This window comes from Mastomys coucha, unplaced genomic scaffold, assembly GCF_008632895.1.
Source record: "Mastomys coucha isolate ucsf_1 unplaced genomic scaffold, UCSF_Mcou_1 pScaffold5, whole genome shotgun sequence".
In the NCBI taxonomy this organism is placed as follows: domain Eukaryota; kingdom Metazoa; phylum Chordata; class Mammalia; order Rodentia; family Muridae; genus Mastomys; species Mastomys coucha.
In genome coordinates this window covers 15,570,404-15,576,770 of record NW_022196911.1, presented here as the reverse complement: position 1 = coordinate 15,576,770, position 6,367 = coordinate 15,570,404, and positions in this window count along the sequence as shown.

Here is a 6,367-nt window from a genome sequence, read left to right as displayed (position 1 = left end):
GCCTGTAATTGCCACCACCTTAATAGTCCTTCAGCTCTTCAGGAGTGGCAGCAATATCATTCAGTCTTAGAACGTTTGGGAATGGTGGAAACCATACAATGGCTCCCAAATCAGCCTTCATCTCTGCCTACCTTGGGGTAGTTTCTCAGTATTTTAGTTACCTTTCTGTTGCTTTGTTATAAGATCATGACGACAGAGTCAGCCACCATCCCAGTGAGGAAATGTTGTGACTGGAGCAGCTGAGAATTCTCATCTCCACATGCAGGAAGCAGAGTAAGAAATGAGAATGGGTTCAAGGTTTAAAAACACCAAAGCCTACCCCCTCCCCCAGGGACATACTTTTACCAACAAGCCACCAAATCTACCAGAACTGTCACCAACTGAGGAACAAGTATTCAAACATCTGAGCCTACTAAGGACATAGCATCCAAACCACTACATTCAGTTTCTCTCTCAGGCAACCGGTGCTCTAGCCTGATGACAGCTGACAGTCTAGAAACCAAACTATTCTATTCAATATATCTTGGTTGAATTTTAGTCAACTTGACACAAGCTAAAGTTACCTGGAAAGAGAAACTTCAACTGAGAAAATTCTGTCAGATTTCCTGTAGGCAATTCTGTAGGATGGTTTCTTGATTGATGATTCCAGGTTGAAGGGCCCAGGTTACTGGCAGCAGTGCTACCTGTGGGCAGAGGGTCCTGAGTTGTATAAGAAAGCAGGCTGAACAAACCACAGGAAGCAAGGCAGTAAGTAGCATTCCTCCATGGCTTCTGATTCAGTTCCTGCCTCCAGGTTCCTGTGTGGCTTCCCTCAATGGACTGTGATCCAGGATATATAAGCCAAATAAACCCTTTCCTCCCCAAGTTGTTTTTGATTATGGTGTTTTATCATAATAATAGAAACCCTGATGAAAGGCTCATGGGGTATTGCTGTGACAGACCTGACTGTGTTTAGGGAATGATCATGGAAGGACTTTGGAACTTTGGACTGGAAAGCTATTGAATGCTCAGAGCTTGCTTTTGTGGGAACTTAGAAGATAATGCTGAGATCAGAGCAGGTGATGTAAGTCTGGCTTATGAATTTTCAGAGGAAGGTTTGAATGTTTCTTTAAGATTCTGGCAGAGCCATTCCATATTTTCAATTAAGAACTAGGTGTAGAGAATTGGCTCAGTGGTTAAGAGCACTTGTTGCTATTGAAGGGGACCTAAGTTTGATACCCAATACACACAGGGAAGCTTACCACAATCTATAATTCCAGTCCTAGGGGATCTGATGCCCTCTTCTGAATTTCTAGGGTATCAGACAGACAGGCATGTGTCCACACACATCCAAAAAACACTCATTCACATAAAATTAAATAATAAAAGAATATGTGGTTCTGTTCAGCAGAAACCAAATAAGCTATGTTTAACAAGAGACCAAAACCATTAAAGTGAAACTTACTTTGCTGGGACAATAAATACTGGCCAGCTGGTGCTGAAGGATCCTCTATGATTAAGAGTTACCAGCACAATGGAAGCAAGACTTAGGATGTGTTATGTATCAGTGTCATCACATAGAAATGGTGTCTAGCTAGGGCCAAGTACCTTGTACTGGTGGCTGAATTTGGTGATATGTAAGAGTCTTCCAGCCTTCTAATCTGGGCCAGTCCCTGAGCAGACCTTGGGTAGGAGCTCTGCAGCCAGTCCCACAACACCAGAAGAAGCTCCACTTCCAGGAACTCTAACACACCCAGGATCACAGAATCACAGGATCACAGGATCACAGGAGCTTGGTCACACCAGGATCTCAGGGTCCCAGAGGCAGCTTGATTCCCAGGAGCCCTGACACACCCAGGATCTCAGAATCACAGAGATAGCTTAACTCTGAGGTCCCTGACACAACCAGAATCACAGGAAGGACAGGTACCAGTCAGATATAGCCAGGGCAGGTAGCACTAGAGATAATCAGATGGCAGGAGGCAATCATAAGAACATAAGCAACTGAAACCAAGGTTATTTAGCATCATCAGAACCCAATTCTCCCACCATAGCAAGTCCTGGCTGGATACATCATCACAGGAGAAAAACAAAGTGATCCAAAATCACTTCTCATGTTGATTATAGAGGACTTTAAGAAGGACATAAATAACCCCCTTAAAGAAATACAGAAGAACACAGGTAAACAGCTAGAAGCCCTTAAAAAGAAACACAAAAATCCCTTTAAGAGTTACAGGAAAACACAATCAAACAGATGAAGGAAATGAACAAAAACATCCAAGATCTAAAAATAGAAACAATAAAGAAATTACAAAGGGAGACAATCCTGGAGATAGAAAACCTAGGCAAGAGATCAGGAGTTATAGATGCAAGCATCATTGACAGAATACAAGAGATAGAAGAGAGAATCTGAGGTGCAGAAGATACCATAGAAAACATTGACACAACAGTCAAAAATGCAAAAAACAAAAAGCTTCTAACCCCAAAACTCCAGGAAATACAGAACACAATGAGAAGACAAAACCTAAGGATAATAGGTATAGAAGAGAGCGAAGATTCCCAACTTAAAGGGTCAGTAAATATCTTTAACAAAATTATAGAAGAAAACTTCCCTAACCTAAAGAAAGAGATGTCCATGAACATACAATAAGCCTACAGAACTCCAAATAGACTGGACCAGAAAAGAAATTTCTCCTGTCACATAATAGTCAAGACACCAGATGCATAAAACAAAGAAAGAATATTAAAAGCAGTAAGGAAAAAAGGTCAAGTAACATATAAAGGCAGGTCTATCAAAATTACAACAGACTTCTCACCAGAGACTATGAAAGCTATAAGATCCTGGGCAGATGTCATACAGACCCTACAAGAACACAAGTGCCAGCCCAGGCTACTGTAACCAGCAAAACTCTCAATTACCATAGATGGAGAAAGCAAGATATTCCATGACAAAACCAAATTTATACAACATCTTTCCATAAATCTAGCCCTACAAAGGATAATAGATGGAAAACACCAACACAAGGAGGGAAACTACACCCCAGAAAAAAGCAAGAAAGTAATCTTTCAACAACCCCAAAAGAAGATAACCGCACAAACATAATTCCACATCTAACAACAAAAATAAAAAGAATTAACAATCACCTTTTCCTTAGTATCTCTTAACATCAACGGACTCAATTCCCCTATAAAAAGACATAAACTAACAGGCTGAATACGCACACAGGACTGAGCATTTTGCTGCATATAGGAAACGCACCTCGGTGACAAAGACAGACACTGTCTCAGAGTAAAAGGTTGGAAAACAATTTTCCAAGCAAATGGTCCCAAGAAACAAGCTGGAGTAGCCATTCTAATATAAAATAAAATCAACTTTCAACCAAAAGTTATCAAGAAAGATAAGGAAGGACACTTCATATTGGTCAAATGAAAAATCTACCAAGATGCATTCTCAATTCTGAACATCTATGCTCCAAATGCAAGGGCACCCACATTCATAAAAGAAACTCTCCTAAAGCTCAAAGCACACATTGCACCTCACAATTAATAGTGGGAGACTTCAACACCCCACTCTCAGCAATGGACAGATCATGGAAATGGAAACTAAACAGAGACACAGTGAAACTAACAGAAGTTATGAACCAAATGGATCTAACAGATATTTATAGAACATTTCATCCTAAAGCAAAAGAATATACCTTCTCAGCACCTTATGGTACCTTCTCCAAAACTGACCATATAATCAGTCACAAAACAGGCCTCAAAAGATACAAGAAGATTGAAATAATCCCATGCACCCTATCAGATCACCACAGACGAAGACTGGTCTTAAATACCAACAAAAACAACAGAAAGCACACATACACATGGAAGCTGAACAATACTCTACTCAATGATAACTTGGTCAAGGGAGAAATAAAGAAAGAAATTAAAGGCTTTTTAGAATTTAATGAAAATGAAGACACATCATACCAAAACTTATGGGACACAATGAAAGCAGTGGTAAGAGGAAAACTCATAGCTCTAAGTGCCTCTAAAAAGTAACTGAAGAGAGCTTACACTAAGAGCTTGACAGCACACCTGAAAGCTCTAGAACAAAAAGAAGCAAATACAGCCAAGAGGAGTAGACGGCAGTAAATAATTAAACTCAGGGCTGAAATCAGCCAAGTAGAAACAAAAAGAACTATACAAAAAAAATTAAATAAAACCAGGAGCTGGTTCTTTGAGAAAATCAACAAGATAGATAAAGCCTTAGCCAGATTAACCAGAGGACACAGAGACAGTATCCAATTAGTAAAATCAAAAATGAAAAGGGAGACATAAGAATGAAATATATCTTAAAATAATTATTCTGTTTGTTGAATACTAACAATTGAAAGTATTAAAATCATGCTCTACAAACATCATGGAAATATTATTGATAATTTTTCTCAAGGTGCTTGAAATTAGCATTTTCTTAGTGTTTAACTTCAAAGAGTTTTTGCTCTTTTGAATTTTTTTGTTTTGTTTTTTGTTTTGTTTGTTTTTTGTTTGTTTTGGGTTTTTTTTGTTTTTTGTTTTTTTTTTTGTTTTTGTTTTTTTGTTTTTTTTTCTTTGAGACAGGGTTTCTCCGTGTATCCCTGGCTGTCCTGGAACTCACTCTGTAGACCAGGCTGGCCTCGAACTCAGAAATCTGCTTACATATGCTTCCCAAGTGCTGGGATTAAAGGCGTGCGCCACCATCGCCCAGCCTTATTTTGAAATTTTTAAAATATACTTACCGATAAAATAATTTCTCTCCTAGAAACACTGATAATCTTTTTAAAGTAAACTTAGACAATGTACACAGATATATAATGCATTTTAAATACTCTCTCACTATGTCAGGTTGTATCATATAAGGGATTTTGAATATATTTCTTTTTTTTTTTTTTTTTTTTGGTTTTTTCGAGACAGGGTTTCTCTGTGTAGCTCTGGCTGTCCTGGAACTCACTCTGTAGACCAGGTTGGCCTCGAACTCAGAAGTCCACCTGCCTCTGCCTCCCAAGTGCTGGGATTAAAGGCGTGCGCCACCACCGCCCAGCTTGAATATATTTCTTAATGATTCATTTTTAATATTTAATGCTCTTTTACTATGCTTAATTCCCAAAGAATATTTTTTTATGTTTTCAAACAATTTAGTATTCAACATTAGATATAGGATCATCAGTTATGGATAGTATTAAATGTTCATTAATGATATTTTTAGGGTATGAAAGGATCTGAATATAAAAGTTGAATACATTTTTATGTATTATTTGATTCTCAAAATACTCTATATTATTAATATGTTTGATGTATAAAATGTATTTAAATAATGAAAAATTAAGAAAAAAATTAGAATTAGGATCCTAAAAAAAAGTCTTCCAGATAGTACTGGTTTTGAAGGTATGAAGGAGTTGTGGGGAACAGCTAAGGCTTAGCACTGTGAGAAGCCAGGAGACACGCACAGCCAGTTCCAGCAGGAACTCAAGCATTTTGGAGATGACAATACCGTAGATATGGCCATCAAGGACAACAGCAGCTGTGTAATGCAGCCAGTCTGAGCATGTGGAATGTAATCTGTGTGCTGTGGACGGCAGAGCTAGAGCTGGGGTTGCTCATTCCCTTAGAGCCCAGATGATCATGATTCCCAAACATCTGTCACTGAGCTCTACGCCGTTGGACTGGATTTTGTGTTTATTTGAATGTAACTCTGACCTGATTCTTTTGCTCTTGGAGTGAGAAAATATTTAACTAGTTTTGATTTTACAGGAGCCCATGGTTGAGAGACTTTGGACTTTTAAAGAGACATTGTATTTTTAAAGGGAACTTTGACTTTTTTTTCTTTTTTTCTTTTTTTAACTTTTATTGCATTATGATGAGAAAAGTTACATGATTGGAACTTTTTTAAAGTGTTGAAACATATAAAGCTATGGAGCTTTCAAAGTTATTTATGTTTTATATTGTGATATTGATAATAACATGAGATCTTGGGGATAAACAAAAGAGGGTAGGGCTATGGTTTAATAGTAATGTATTTGTATGTCAGATTGACAAGAGATCAGTTATCCTGTTTGGCTTTGTTTGTTTGTTTGCTAACTTAACACAAGCTAGAGTTATCTGGGAAGAGAAACCTCAATTAAGAAAATAATTTTGCCGGGCAGTGGTGGCGCTTGCAGAGGCAGGCAGATTTCTGAGTTCGAGGCCAGCCTGTTCTACAGAGTGAGTTCCAGGACAGCTAGGACTGGGCTACACAGAGAAACTCTGTCTTGAAAAACCAAAAGAAGAATGAGAATGAGAATGAGAATGAGAATGAGAATGAGAATGAGAAGGAGAAGGAGAAGGAGAAGGAGAAGGAGAAGGAGAAGGAGAAGGAGAAGGAGAAGGA